The following is a 16,299-nucleotide window of genomic DNA, read 5'->3' as shown; positions in this document are numbered from 1 at the left end:
TGTGTGCCTTTGTGAGATGCAGACCTCACTGTCATACCTCTGGATATGAGACCTCCTTCCCATCCTCAGTATTCCAAGGCCTGTGATTGATCTCTTTCCTTCAACAAAAAATTCAGCAGAGGTTAAGTCACTGAGGCCAGTGCATATTGACCACACGGCACTGTATTATCTCCACAATCTCTAGTCAGCTATGCACATACATTTGTCGTCTCTTATCTCTAAGAAAGGTTGTAGATAATTTGACATATGTGACACCTTTTTGTCAGCACTTCAGCAGAGTGGAGGTCATGGCCATGGCCAGAGGACTGGGCTTCCATGTTAATTCTGATAATATGCACCCTAATGCTGCTTTTATTACCACAGAGTGCTCTCAGTATACCGCCACTGAATGGTTCCTGTATTTTGCCAAAATATTATATATAAGAAAAAGAGAAAAGATATTTTCTCTTTTTTAGCCCTAAATATCCTAAATTAAATCAGGGCAGTAGACGAAGCTCAAGATTGAATAATTCACCATAATTTGACATATAAGAGACAATCTTGTGATTGTGAAACCTAGACTTGAGGCCTGAGTTTCATGCTTGGTTGAGTCATGGAGAGCCTGTGCTGCAGAGTAATCACTTTGGGTCAGATCCACAAAAGGTGTGAGGTGCCTGTGGTGGCAGCTTTGTAAATGCTTTAGAAGGAAATCAGTAGATGGGGTGTAATCTATAACCAGCCAAGAAGGAGGAGAAGAGATGATGTGTGCTATGGTCATGGGAAGGCTGCTTATAACCATGGGATTTAGAAACATGGATGTGGAAATGGCTGAAAAAAAAAATGAATGGTACCACTGTCTCACAGCTACTAAAATATGAGTTTATCCATTTCTGCATTTAGCCCCAAAACACTGAATCATTCCAGATTTTGGGAGATGGTTGTCAGAGGAAAAGAATGACCAATTAGAAATGCCATTTTCACCATTTAAAATCTGCTCCCTGATCTCCATGCAATAAAAAGATTATAAAAATCTTTAGAAGTTATTGATTAAAAAGAAAGAATAACTCTGTAATATCTACCATTTTCCTGCACTGTTTATTGAGGGTTTTGAACATATACAGTCATTCTGGTGACATTTACATCAGTTTCATGACCTGACTCTCTGAAATATATAGTTGACAAGTGCATTAAATAATATGACAATAAAATTTTGACATTAAAAGAAATACAAAGTTTCAAAAATTATTTGCTAGGTAAATAAGTTCAGGCCACGTACCTCTTCAAGCAAAATGTTTGAGCCAGACTCATACGTGGTATGCAGTAAGCAATGTATGGATTCAGCTCTGCAGAGAATATACATAGTGAGTGTACAATTTGAACACGTTAATCCAACATAAGTCTGGTGGTGTTTTTTTTTCTTTTTTCTTCCATCGAAGCTTCAATATGCATCTGATCTCAGGATATTGGATTTTTCTTTGAGGAGAGAAATAAATGACTTATCTGGGGAATAAACCCAGTCTTCTCTCACTGTATTGCTCACCATATATATTGTGCTAAAATAAGGTTCACTGCTTCTGATGTAAATCTCTAAAGCTGAATCATGATAATATGAGTTTCTGCTTTTTATGTGGTAGGTAAGTAGGTTGCATATTTGATAAAAAACTAGTGAGAGAGATTACTGATTGTACCTAAGGAGAAAGGGAACAGGCTAAAACACCTTTAGAGTCTGAAACTCCTTGAGAGACTAGGAAAAACAGTTCAAACACATTTGTTTTGGTTTAAAATTGGAGATACATCTTGCAATACGACTACTTCCCCCATCTCCGTTTTTACATACACATTTTGTGACATCAAGATTTTCATACAGGTGAAAAACAGCTTGCATCACTATTGAAGGATCCACATCTATAAGACTCCATCCTTTATAAGTATGTCAATGTCAGCATTTCTGGAAAATTTTCATTTTTACAGAAACAAGAATTAATTTATCTTCCAAAGAATTTACACTGTAGCACATTGCTGTCTGACATGATGCTTTCCCACATGGCTTTGCTGCTAACCCCAAAAGTCCAATCTGTTTATTGAAATACCTTATTATAGCCTGAAGTCAAGGTAACTAGATGATAGCTCTCTGCACTAGCACAGACAGGTTCAGCTTCTTTTCACGTCCAGAGTGTCTATCAAAGATGCCTCACGTGCTCCTCCACCATGCAACACACTTCTTCAGTGTCTAAAGTAGGCTGTGGATCATTCCTGTCTCTGGGATACTTCAACTTGTCAACAACACTGAGTATAGCATTGACTGGGAAAGTGACTGCAAAGGACCAAGGTTCAAGGATGGCTTATAAGAACAGAAAGAACAAAGGTGGAGCTCTCAAACTGGTATGACTATTTTGCCTTGTCACAGCAGTTCTGACAGGATTTCAGGCTGGGAATACCCTCATAGACTTGATGCCAATGCGATCCCAAGGGGAAGTAAGATTCCAGAAAATGAATAAAAAATAGCTTTTTTTTCGGAAGGTGCTCTTGACAGACAGGAAGCTGTTAGATGTTTAATAAGAGTCCAGTTGAGGATTTATAAGTTGATCTAGTCACCTTGGCTGCCATTCCCACTGTCACCAATCTTTTGTTTCCTGGAAACACGCCAAAAGCATGGGAGAAAATACTGGTAAGCATTGTAGCACTTACAGTGGTACTGTGCTCTCTGATGCAGACTGAACATTTATTGCTAGTGATGGATGTGGTCATATTTCATGGAACTGAGAGCATCATTTCCAAATATCACCACTTCTCTTTCCAAATTGTATCTTCCCTGGGGATCCTGAGAATGAGTGATTACAACTGGCGAGTGGCTGTAGAAGGGGCTGCCTGCACGGTCTCTAGTGACTCATCACTGATACCTTCTCCCGTCTTTCTTACCAAGTCGTTTCTCAGCTTCTGGATCAAAACAGCTCTACAAAGCTGTATACTTCCTATCTGTTCTCTGCTGACTTCATTTCCTTGTCTATGCCAGATTTAAGAAAGTGTACTACATCATGTGGCCTTTGAGAGCCACGTTGCGTAGGTTCATTATAAAGTACCTATCATGCTTTGATCACCAAGAAATTAATCCAATTAATCAGTGTATAATTATCATCAGCATAAATCTTTAGAAAAGCTTTTTAAAACAAAGATCTTATCAGAGCACTTTTTTCAATACTAATCTTAGCAAGATTTTTTGTTAATACAAATTTAAGAAAAGCACTTACTAAGTAGAACTTCAAATTTTTTTAAAGCTTGCAAGAAATTACTTCACAGCAACTGTCAAGAAAGATGGGCAGCATATCATCTATTACTAAGTCAGAAAAGTCTCAATGCTGCAAAACAATTTGAAAATATCTGCAGCTATATTAAGTGACACCTGAAATGCAGAAAGAGTTCAGTACTTGCATAGTAAAGCTACTTTCTCCTTTAACTAGTAAATAGGCCCTTCCTGCCGTGCAAATCTATAGGAAGCATAACCTAGTTGAATAATAAGAAGTTACCCCAGGAATCGTAGAGAACAGGCTTTCTAGAGAACAGGAGAAAAAGGGTTACCTTAGCCTAAGCCTATCTGGTCTGCCAGGGAGGCTATGGAAACAGATAGGGAGACAAATAGGCAGATGATGGTGTTAACAGGGAAGACATTATTCTCAGAAAATGTTCTCTGCCAGGCTAGGCATCCTTCTTATATCTCTTTCCCCTTAGGCACACTGTTGCGTATCCCAATTTTAGGGAACTTGTCATGTTGAGAAGAACAATTTTTGGTTTGTTCTGCTATCACACTTTCCTGGTCTGGCAGAGAAAACAAGTGGTAGATAGCAGCTTCATTTCTTTGATCCCTCTATCTCTCTATCTCAGATAGTGGGATTCAGGCCAATCACATCCGTCCCTTAAATGCCTCATGAACTTCCAACAGAAAAGCCTAAGATATGGTTTAGGAAACCATTTTTATCTTTTGTCAAGTAAGACCAAACTCCCAAATTTTGTGAATTGAAATATCTCTTGTCTTTTAATGTAAAATCTTGTAACTAGAACTACTTGCTCTGCTTGCAACTAGTAGTTTACAGATTTTTAAAAATTAGTAGTCTACAGATTTTTAAGAAAGACAATGACTTAATTCATGATGAAATACTGATTCAAAATGAAAATATTTTAAAATTAAACAAACATCTTTAAAGAGACAAGGGCTATGTCATAGTAAGAGAAGAATGATGAAATTTTCAAACTTAGTTGTCCAGAGTGGTTGTACTTCTGTGTATATCCCACTGTGCATGAAGTGCAGAATCCCACACTAAATAAGGACTTTAAGTAATAGAAAGCAGCGCAGGATACCTACCCACAGTGCTTAATGTACACATTGGTTGACAACCCTTCAGTGATAGCAGGGGTTCGTAAGGACGTTATCTTTACCTAAATGTAGATGTCTGTTTATAGGAGCCATTGAGTGATTTCCTTGAAATGCATGTGGTTTTTTTTTAGAAGATAAATCCCACATACAGGTAGTTAAAAATGGTTCTACAGCCCAATATACGACTCACCAATGTGGCCAATGTATTTACAGACCAACTTCCTTTAGGGTTGTCATAGTTTCTCCAAAGGAATCCTGGCTATTAGAGTCTCTCTCATTTATATGATTCACCTGAGCCCTTACCAAAGACCAATAGACATTGGCTAAAGAGTTTACAGTAAAAATGAAAGGACCTGTTCTTGCTAAACAAAAATATTGAGATCCTCATTTGAGTATGATTTGGCAGTAGGGAGGATCCAAGCAGTATATCCTGTGCTGGCAAAATCTGAGGGCAGGCTGGATTTTTCTGCCAGAAGGAGACTAAAGGATAGACCATAATGTGCTAGAAGGTGAATAGGCGTGTGCATACAGGGTACTCCAGGCCAGGCCAGAAATACCGTACGGAATATTGCCTAGAAGGTCCTAGGCAATTCTTAGAGACTCTTTAGGTCTAGATATTCTGATGAGCTTATTTGCATAGTCTTGAAGTATCTAAGTAAAACTGAAGAATTTATAACATTACAAATTGCTATCTGCGCACAGATATCCCTTGTGCTGAATAACAGTCCAACTAAAAATTTTCTGATTTTGTAAAGGTTTCCATCATCCTACAGATGTTCTCTTCTTTTCCTTTTCTCTCTCTTTTTACTCTTAACATGCTCATTTCTCTTTAGACCAATACATCACTGTTTCTGTGATAGGCCCTTTTGTGATATTCAGTGGAATGTTGATGTCTTCTCTGCAATGCACACCTCTTCTAATTTTCCCCTCAGTCTTTCCTTAAGCCAACCTCTACTGAGACCCCAGAATTAGCAGAAACAAAGGAAAGAGCCTCCTCTGAGTGCATTTTTCATGTGTAAAATTTTATTATTTGCATTTTCTTAACTGAAAGCATATTTCAGATGCTAGTACTTATGTTATTGGACTGGAGAGGACTGCATTCAGTTGAAGATCTTCAGGAATGTATTTATGGCAGTCATGGTAATATAATAGTAGAAGTAAGTGGTGTTCATAGGTCCACTGGTTCCTTAACATTGAATTTTCTTAGTGTACCTTGGTAATGATTGTCAGCTTTCCCTGACATTTTTTTTTAATTGATTTTGCCATTAACACACAGATCTAACTCCTCTCTTTCTTTTATTCAAATTATCCCAGCCCTAAGTTGCCCATATTTCATTGCGTATCTCCACTTTTTAATGGACGTAAGACAGAGGGAGTAGCCTGGGATATTATGTGGTCAGTTCCTGTAATACCAACTAATAGCAGTCTAGTTCAGAAGGGTCATATGTCATTAACTCTTCACACCTTGGTCAATCAAGTGCTTGTCAATCTACTACAACAAATTTAAGACCCTTAATAAAGGCGAATATTCACAACTATAATTTGCTACAGGGAGAGAATCAGATAACCTGGTGCATTGCTGGTATGTAGGTGCCTGCAGTGACCTGAATTCTGTTACATAAACTATATGTGATCCTACATAACAGATCAATGAAACATATCTCAATACTCAGCATTCAACAGTCCCAAGATAACCACCAGGAACACTGAAATTTTGGATTAATAGTGTGGTATGAATGCGATGGAACTCCCTTTGATGTAGCATGTCATCATCTAATTCAAGAATTCACATGATGAGAAGCAGTGGCAGATGAGTGCTTTATGAACGTGACTGGTGAGTTTGCTGATAGACTGGAGGTTTCACAGGGACAAGCAGCTCTTTGGGAAGAGGTGCATAAGGGTGCCTTAGGCTGTCTGGAGGCTCTTCTGGTCATTTCTTGGGGTATTGAATTATGAGCATCAGCAGAGACAGACAAGTTAAAGCAACAGTAGAAGACATTTACCTTGGTCCTCATTCCGTCTTCCGTCTTGTGTTGACATGAGTAAAGAGGAGATGGTTGGGGAGATATTGGCATAGACAGTAATTCTTTCTACGGGTCTGCAGCAAGCATCATTGCAGTTGTGCAGCATTGCAGCTGTCATAGGGAGAGATCACTGTATATTTAGAGTGGAAATAATTTGAATCGTGAAATTAACACATTTTTCAATATTGCTTTGTTTTGGAGCTATATTTTCTTGTGATTGGGGCTAGTTTGAGCTGTAGGGGTGAGGAGAAGAAAAAAATTATTTGTGTTGTAGAAAAATCCAGTGGCTTCCCTGACCATTCCAGTGAGATTAAATTTACTTCAGGAGTGCTTTGACCTGGCTCTGAGAAAAAGACACTAAGTTATAAACTGTCATCTAGGTAGGCTTTGATTTCACTTCACATGTCCTACCAGTGGAGATCCTTGTACCACTTGTGCTTTGTGGAGATTCCCTGTAAGAAGGTTATTATTAGATGCCCTCCGTCAGTCTCTTTCTGATGCCAAAGTGACTGAAAGACTTTCAGTGTAATCCGAAATGAAGTACAAGTCAAGGCTTAAAGCCACCTCTACAATGGTCACCAGGTTGTGATACAGAGAGCCTGAGAATCAGGTGACTCACTTCTTGTACATAGTCTTAATAATTTTTAAATAGCATGTACATACACATCATGTGCTCTATTTGGCACAAGAAATTTTTTTTTTTTTTTTTTCAAATACTGTGTAGGAAAAGACATCGTTTTGAATAAATTTTTAGAAGGAGAGTGTGTTCCTCTCTGAGCTACTGCATGCCTGTCCTTTTTTGCTTTCAAAGCCGTGCACTTAGGACGTAAATTCGAGTCTTGCATGAGGTGAAGAAGTTATGGCGTGGAGTTGTGAGAATATGGCCTTTATCTGCATTCTGGGAATGGTTTTGTTCTGCACTCTCTGCTGCGTGACAAGGAAGGACTAAAAAGCCTGGGCACTCAAACAAAAAGAGGGCCATTTAGCCTTTTCACTGAAGTCTAGGATCCTTGCTGAGGGATTATTTTACGCAAGCCTGTGTTTTGGCTAAGGGGGTCTGGTTTTTACTCAAAGCCAAGCAGCAGATGTCAGGCCTCAGAATTGCTCACAAAATGATGACCTTGCTGGGTCAAGGCCTATACAACCTGCTTCGCCTCAAGCTGTGTAAAACACAAGCGGTAGAAAGTCTTTCCCCGGGCAGGCCTGTCTGGGCAACCAGCTATCCTTGGTTTTCCCTGTAGATTGAATTCCTTGTGAAATTCTACAGCTCTGAGAAAAAAACCTCCTGACAGTTAACTTGGCTTTTTCTTTTTATTTAAGTAATGAATAAGGCAGTGAAGGATTTTTAGGGGGTAAAGGTCTAACGCATTATTATGCTATTTTGTAGTAACAATTTATATTGTCAGGAAAGTTTGTTTAGTTTTTCCATGTGTGACTAAAATATGTTAGTACAGATAGTGTACAATATAGAGATAATATGATCTAAGAAACGAATGTGAAAAAGAGGGCAGCGTACAAAATTCAATCAATGGCAAATTCACATTGTGTATTGGATGTAAATATCTTCAGTGTGATGATCTTTAGAGGGGAAAGAACATCTACTGTGATTAAGAATAGCAAATTATATTTGCTATAGTTATTGTCTTATTGGGAAATATTCAGAGTCAAGGGTTTAAAAATGTAATAAAAAGTGGATCAATATGTGTTTGAGGATTTCATCAATTGCATATTAACAGTACTAGTCCTTCTGACCTCTTTTCTTTGAGCTATTCCCTTGATCAGAGCAAAACCGATCTAATAAATTGTGGGTTTATTCATCCATGTGCTGAATTCTGTTTCATATTTCTTTTTTCTTGCATACAAAATTGAAAAACGACTTGTGATTCCTCAACGAGGTTCTTATTCTTATAATGATGGATAAGAACTGCATTTCTTTTGAGCAAAGATTTCGACCAAACTTCTGCAGAGCAAAACCCAGAGAATTTCGAGTTATACTATCAGATAGTTAGCACTTCAGTTTGTATGAGTACAGCTTGGCAAATCAATGTTAATTAGCAGTTCTCACACTGAATTTACTTTTCTTGCACAGGCTGAAGTATTACAAAGTTTTAGAAAAGTTTTGTGTTTTGTTTTCCCTTTTGTGCATTTGCTGTCTAAAGGTCACTGCAAGCATTATTCACTGGATGTAGTAAATCTGATCTGCCTTTTGTATTGGTAGTAGTTCTGTATCCTAAGTGGATCATCAGGATGATGTTCCTGAAAATAAAATGTTTTGCAGTACAGGAAAGCAACAAATTGAATTTTTGGGACTCCATCAAACTGAGGAAGAACTAATATGAAAGATATTTCTATTGGCTTTAATATTCTTTCCTGAAGAAATCAGGCACAACTTGCTTTACATGAAGGACATTGTACTTGATAACAAGTCATCTACAAAGATCTGAATTCTTTTATAAACAGAAGCACAGAGGTGGATAAAGACCGATCATAGTGTCTTTTGTTTTGAATTAATTTATAATTTGTGGAGAGAATAATTAAATTCATGCAAAAATATTCCACGCTTAACTGTAATAGCAGTGACTCAGTAATGAATTTGGCCTAGTATTTCTGTTCATGTTTGTATACTGATGAACTTTTACTTAGGACTATTCTGAGTTGCACAGGTGTAAGGAATGCTGCCTGTTAATAAAGTCAGTAAGAGTTTTTCCATTGACTTGCCAGGATCCAAAACTTCATGCCATTTATGTTACACACAATAATTTTTTGGTATGGAGCAAAATCTTTCTGGATAGAGATACTAACTGTTACATAACTCGGAATAACATACATATTTTTTCTTAGTTTACTTGAGCTTGTATGTGAAATTGTTTAAAAAACCATATTTATTCATGACTTAACTGTAACATTTTTGAAACATGTTATCTGTGCTGGGTCTCTGTGCTTTAACAGATAGTGTTTCTCAGGAAACACAATGCTGAATTCTCTGCAGTGTTTGCACAATGTTGAGCTGTCTTAAGACACACTCACCTGTTACTTCATTTAATTGTGAACTCTGTCTTATAATCCTTAAGGAACATGATATTTTCACTTAGTACCAAATAAATTACAAAGCAAATAGAATTAAGAGGGGAAGCATTTGCTTAGGAATATGTTTTCTTCTTGAGAAAGATTTCTGTACCGTATGAACTTCTGGTGTATCTGCATGTCCTGTATATAATATTTTCTGCTTTTATGAACAAAAAAATTAACTGTCCCCAAGTTTAAGGTGTACTGAGTCAGTTCCTGGACAGGACTATTGATGTACTGCCCCCTTTACTATAAGACTTTATTCAGAGCTATTAAAAAGGGAAAAAAAGGTAGCACAATAATCAGGAAAAGCTGACATACATGTCTCTTCAAAATCACAGAAGTCACATGAATACCAGTTGTAAAATTCTGATCTTTTAGTAGTTGGAAATTAGCTTGTACTGCTCTTGTCTCCTGAAAGAGAACTGCAGCCTTCTAAAAAATATTTATTCCTCTTTCTCTCTCTGAAGATGGCTATCATAAAAAGAAATTAGAAGAAAAAAGAAAAAAGAAAAAAAAGATCTCAGTATTAATACAAAACTATTTTTCTTATCAATATCATCCAGTCTGAGGTATAAGTGATATTCAAGAGGTCTAGAGCTTAATGATTTTCTAGATAAATGCTGGAAACTAGTAATTTCTGTTACTAGACCTACTCAGTTTTTGTCCATATTTCACTCTCGAGTTTTTTTTCAGTATGTCAAATGGTCCTGAGAAAGACCTATTGAATTTCATTCCTTTCACATGTCACTACACACCTTTTGAAGAACTTCTGTATGGAAATTACGGAAATATTCTCAGACACTCTATTCACATGTTTTGTTGATGGGTCTGTTCCAAAGAAGGTGTCAGTTAAGTAAGAATGTTAAGCAAATATGAACTCATTTACTTCAGGATATAAAAGACATTTTTATTTTTTTCCAGAATTTATTGAATAGGCAGGGAAATAATGCATACCTTTATTTATCCTGACATTTCTTGATAGTTTGCAGTACAAATCCTAATCTGTATTAGAAATAATCACCTCTAACCATCATGAAAGTTTTTAGCTGAAGGTCAGACGCATATGTGTACACTCAGTTTTAATATCATCTGATTCAACAAACAACTCTATTGATTTCATGAGGCTGGTTCCATTAGAGAAAACAGAACTTCACCATGGTAAGCAGAGGAAAGGTAAAAAGATATTTTCTTTCAAATTGCAACAAAAAGGCAAGATGAAAACCAGTATGGAGTCCTATAACTGAGACAATAACATGACACTATTTGCCTTCAGTTAAATGAGTGCTAGACTTGTGCGTTCTTGGGGAATATTGCAAATACATCTCAGTACTAAGGTAATATGAAATGCTGAGTTGAAAATAGATATTCTTCATTCACAGGCACTGAAGAGCTAATCTCAGGGTTTTGTCATGTGAGTAGGAGCATTGTCATTTGAAATTAAATGAGGCTTTTGAGCACTGGAGTTTTAAAACATTATTTAAAGCACAGATACAAGCAAAACTGTCTTACACAAGTAGAAACTATCACTGAGTTATTTTAGTTGCATCTTCCTTGAGTCAGAATTCAGTGCCTCAGAGCAGATCCAATATTTTGCCTTCTATATAATATCTCAAAAGATTTATTAGAAGCAATCTGGCCTTTTTTTGGTAGCATTTGAGAGATTAGCATTGCGTCAAGCCAGAACACATTTAGTTTCGTGTGTCATACTTTAAAAACTTTATAAGTGGTAGTTTCTAGAGTGATTAGACATATTCTAGGTGCTTAACGATATGCAATGCATAGACACTGAATGTAATTATAAAGATGTCATTCATGTAGGGACATGCCTGATTATATAATAGATGTGATTTTACATTTACTAAACTCTGAAACTGATATCCAACAGATTGATTTTGTGCAATTCCTCATCATCTCTTCTTTAAATAAGGCTATCTTTGCTTTGCCAGATTTTCAACTGGTTGGCAGACTCTTCCTTACCTGACAGTACTGAACTGTCTGAGTCAAAGTCCCAGTTTTCTCCATATACATCCACATTGGTCTCTTAATTTCCTGTTCAATAGCACAGCAGATGTTCACATGAAGGTTAGTGTCCGCTTCAAGGAAAGGGATAACAGCTTTTCAACTTTCATTTCCGCTTAGTTTCTGGTCACATAAAATATATCATGCAAGAAAAATGCTCCCTGTCATCTGGGACCTTGTGGAGAAACAGGTCCTGAACGTAGATATCCTATATTCCAGTCTCATTAAAAAAAGCAATTTTCCCTCATGGTAGGTCAAATTTTACCTCAGATACATCCATTCAAGACCTAGGATCCGGGAGATGAATTTGGCCCTGTATCTGCATCAATGCTTTATTTCAAAAGACAGCAGCGCTGTGAGGAAGTTAAGTAACCTAAGGGTGCCCAAATTTGCTGCTCCAGGGATGAATGTTTCCACATAGGAACAGATAAAAATGAAAACAACTTAAAAAAATTCAATTAGCTTAACAGAGACAAGCGAGTGCTTGCCCAGCCATTCCTGAGCAACAATTTATTCCTGGGGTGGTGCGAGAGACTCAAGCCAGCGGTCAGCAAGCTGACAGATCTGTCAGCTTTGCTAGGTGGCTGTCAGTCAAACCAGGTGCCCGCTGTGTGTTGTGGCGCTCCTTGTATTAACACCCTGCTGAGATAATTCTTTTTTATCCTTTTTTTTGCCACCAAGAGGGTCTGCCACCACACTGCTGTTTTTCATCTTGTTAATTGAGTCATTTATTTCGTTAAAAGGTGAAGCTTTATCAGGGTTTATGTGCCAAATGTGAGAAGGCATATTTAATGATACATCAAATGTTAGAAGCATGCAGGTGCCTCTGTGTATGCTCTTTAAAATGCTGAGAGGCGAGATAGTTCTTGTAAATTAAAATCACCTGATATTAACTAAAAATAGGCATTTTGTTCCCAGGCAACAATGCAGATACACTGTACATATGTGTGTGTTTGTTACTAAATATATAAAGCACATGGATATTTATATTTAATTTTCAATCATTAAATTCATCCATATTCGAAAGCAGATAACTGGAGGGGTAAACAATACAAGACCAGAATTCAAAATTATGTAAAAAAAAGGCAATAATTTCTAGAGTGGCTGCTAAAAATAATGTTTGAAAGAAACTTTCAGGCTTCTGCTAGTAAGATCTCCCTGTCACTGATTACCACCACTGCTCTTCCCAGGGTAATTTGTTCATTTGCGTTTTCTAGATATTTCTGAAGCAGCTAAGTTGGGGTGGTTTGTTTGGTTTTTTTTTTGTTTTTTTTTTTTTTTGCATCTTTGTCAGGATACCCATTTAATTGGTTACTTAGAGTCTAGGCAAGCCTCTCATGAAATCAATGAGAATCTCCCCATTGCCATCAATAGCTGTTGACTCATAACTCCAGGTCCGTTTTTATGAAGGAATGAGTCTGAAGTCTTCAAAGAAACCTAAGCTCTACTGAGAATAAGCAGGATCAAGCCTCCATCCTCCTCAAACATCCAAGAAATCAGTGCATGTTCATCACCAGGTAGGTGAATTTCACAAGATTATATCCATCCTCCCAGATGTAAAGTGACAGAAAGTGTCCAGGAAAGGGGATTATCAAGATGTCAGGAAGGCTGGTTGGTGCAACTACCAGTTTCTATGTAGCTGTCAGATTGATAGTTGATGCTAATGAAAACTATGTTCTGTCTTTGCAGTTTTTACTTCTTAGCAAAACCAGAAGAGATTGACAACACCAGCAGACTGTGTCTTTCCCTTTAAAAGAGATGTATTGTTTGCAAAAAGAAGTGTTAGTTCAGTATTTTTTTTAAAACAATCCAAAATACTTAATCCCATTAACAAGCAAAACTTGCAGAAAGTCTATGTTTAACTGGGTTTCTTCCCCTCAGAATCCACTGCTGAGTGTTGCCTTCCCATTTAGGATTAGCCACTGCTCCTTCAGTTCCTGTTCCCTCTCATGATTGCCAAGCTCTTACTAGCTTAGGAGAACTAATACCATCTGTGTCTGTAAGGCATACTCCTACATCATTTATTTAGTCAGCAGCTCCCAAATTCGCCCTACCTTCCAAGACTGGGATTATGTGAGTGGATCTGAGATCTGGTCTCTAAGATCAAGCTGGTGTTTCTGAACCCAACTAAATGTGTGGGTAGGTTGTGTAAGAAAGGTGCATCTCTTTAATTTCAGCATTACTCACTGTGTTCATTTATTGCTTGAAAATATTCTAGTCCAGGTGAGTAGCTCTCATTCATGCTACAGAATTAGCCTGAAAAAAATGTACCAGAACACTTGCTAGCTCTCTCACCTAACATCCTTGTTCTTCATCCCATAGATACCAGAAAGTGTATGATCATTTAAATAAATCTTTGGTTTTGTTGCAATAGCCATCAAACATATTCACTGAAGAAAAGCATGGTGTTTTCTGTTTATGTTTCTCCAAAATAGTTGAACCACAGTCCAACATTTGAATGGCAAGTTCTTTCTCAATAAACCCACTCTTGTGTGGGCTCACAGTCCTAGCTCTTCTGTGATTGACAAAAGTAATTGTTCACTGTTTTTCAGACCCAAACAAGCTTCAAGAGAACAAACTAAAGACTAAGAATGGAAGTTACAGCACAAGGACTTCCAAGAGGTGGTGATTTTAAGGGCAAACAGTCAACCAGTGACTTTGTTGACCTGTTTCCAACTTCTAGTAGGAAAGTTTCAAATACTGGTCCAGAGTTGTCTTAACTTCAGGAGGGCCTGCATTGTTTCCCTGTGTCTGGTGGGGTAACAGCTCTTTGCTGCTTTTCAATCACCAGTCCACCTCCTGTAGAAGGCATGTTTCCAGCCCTACTCATCTTGTGCTGCATGAATGTGTTGCCATCAGGAGTTGCTGTGGCAAGAAAGGGATTTTGGGTTACAATTGCTCCAGTGTCCATTCCCTGTTTATTCCTGATAATTGGCTCGGTGGAGGCATTTGTGGTGCGGCCGTGCAGTTGGAGATGGCTCCTGTTTTGCAGTTTTGAAAAATATGTAGCACCGAAATGTGGACAAAGTTCAGATGAACAATACCATTGGGATTTGCCAAGTCAGAAATCTTTTTGTTTGTCATTACAAATGTATTTAAATAAAAACAGTGCAATCTCACACAAAGGAGATGCAATAACATTTGTGTTGCCTAATGATGATCAACATTATGTTTCTGTTTGTCTGGGTATACTAATGAAACAGTTTTGTCTTCTCCTTACAAGGTCTCTCTTCTTACATCTGGAAGACAATCATAGGTCAGATTATTATTGTACTATATGAATAGAGACCAAAATTATTATCCTTGACCCCTAAAATTTACAACCTAAAAATAAAACAGAAGCCGTAGGGATGGTAGGAATGACCAACCTAGTTTCTTAGACCATGCTCCTCTACCTCCATGTGCTGTGTTAGAGTGGTTGTATAGGATGTTTAACAGAAATATAGAGGAGAGAAGTAGCAAGTGCAAGGCAGGGAGTAAATAAAACAGCTTGGTGAAACTGGGAAATACAACAAGATAATTCATATAGTTTGATTTGATTACCACTGTGTAGCCCATCCTAGGTATGTAAGTAGAAAGTTGCTGCTAAATCCCTGCCGTTTGGTATGACTAGTAATTTGTATTTATGTTGTCTTATGATCCTGGGTAAAAAGACACTTTATAAATGTTAATTTACACTACGGAGATATTAGGTAGATAGAGTTGAATTTTATTTATGGCTGAAGAAACCAAAACCCAGAAAAAGTGCATGAAATCAGTGACAAGGACTGGCTCTCATTCTCACAAGCCCGAGCTTTCCATCATTTCTCTGCATTTACCAATAACCTGTGTCTGTATTTTTCTAGTAAACAAATGTACAACATAACCACCCAACTTTCTTGTACTAGCACTTTTTAGACAGTATTTCCTATGCAGACCCACCACCCTTTTCTTTGTCTATTCTCTTCTTACTTAACACGCATCTTCTCGGAGTCAGTTTCTCCCCCACCATCATTCTTGCCAGTAGTGAACATGTCCCTCCCTCAACTCCTGGGACTTTCAAAGAGAGATGTTAGTCAAACAGAGATTATTAGGCTCAGCAGAACACGAATACGGAAGGCTACCGTATGCAATGTAATGTTTGGTTTTTTTTAAATGAGTTCTGAACATCTCTAAAACCTGATGGTTTTTCTTTCTATAGTGAGCAGAAACTGCTATCCAAGTGCTCATGTTCTTCTGTGACAATTTCTAAAAATTAGAGGTGGTTGGGAAACCTGTTTTTATCCCACACCTTATAACATACAAACCCATATTTGTTTTGTTTTCAATGAAATTATTCAGCATTGAATTTTTCCCATTGCCTCAGCTCAGAAATTCTACCTTAGTTTCTTGTAAATGAAAAGCAGTCGGCTAATGAAAGCAAGGTGTTCCCCCCAGAAGCTTGCCCATTATGTAGTCATTAGTTTAAAAATTAAAAATCATACCGGAAATAAGGGCTGGAACTTTGTTTTATTTAGAGGAGTTTTTCTTCTCTCTAAACATCTTAATAACACTCTATTAGGAAAGTATCTGAACCAAAGAGTTCAGCTGGGAAACGTATTTTCAAAATAAAAATCCTTCATCTTATTTACTGTGTTTGTCAATTTACAAATGAATACAATAAGGAAAAATTGGGTTCAAATCTGTAGTTCATCAAGTAGTGATCAGCAGGAGTTGTGCCTATTTATACCCCAGATCTTTTCTCTCAACCTTTTGCCTGTGATTAATACCCTGCTAAGGTTAGGTCGATTTCTATTCTTCCATCCTGTCTGTATCAAGCTTACCACAGCTTACACACGGTAATAAGATAAAACCAGCTTA

The 16,299-nt window shown here is 37.4% G+C and overlaps 1 long non-coding RNA gene across 1 annotated transcript in view; it reads left to right on the top strand.

The window, feature by feature from the left end:
* Positions 1-14,396, top strand: part of LOC128852337 (uncharacterized) — a 51,933-nt gene extending 37,537 nt beyond the window's left edge. Inside the window, exons 2-3 of the long non-coding RNA XR_008450132.1 lie at positions 12,780-12,977; positions 14,013-14,396. This is a non-coding gene — a long non-coding RNA (uncharacterized LOC128852337). The remainder of the gene's footprint in view (positions 1-12,779; positions 12,978-14,012) is intronic.
* The last annotated feature ends 1,903 nt before the right edge of the window (positions 14,397-16,299 follow it).

This window comes from Cuculus canorus, chromosome 5 (assembly GCF_017976375.1).
Source record: "Cuculus canorus isolate bCucCan1 chromosome 5, bCucCan1.pri, whole genome shotgun sequence".
In the NCBI taxonomy this organism is placed as follows: domain Eukaryota; kingdom Metazoa; phylum Chordata; class Aves; order Cuculiformes; family Cuculidae; genus Cuculus; species Cuculus canorus.
This window is presented reverse-complemented; position numbering and strand designations above follow the sequence as displayed.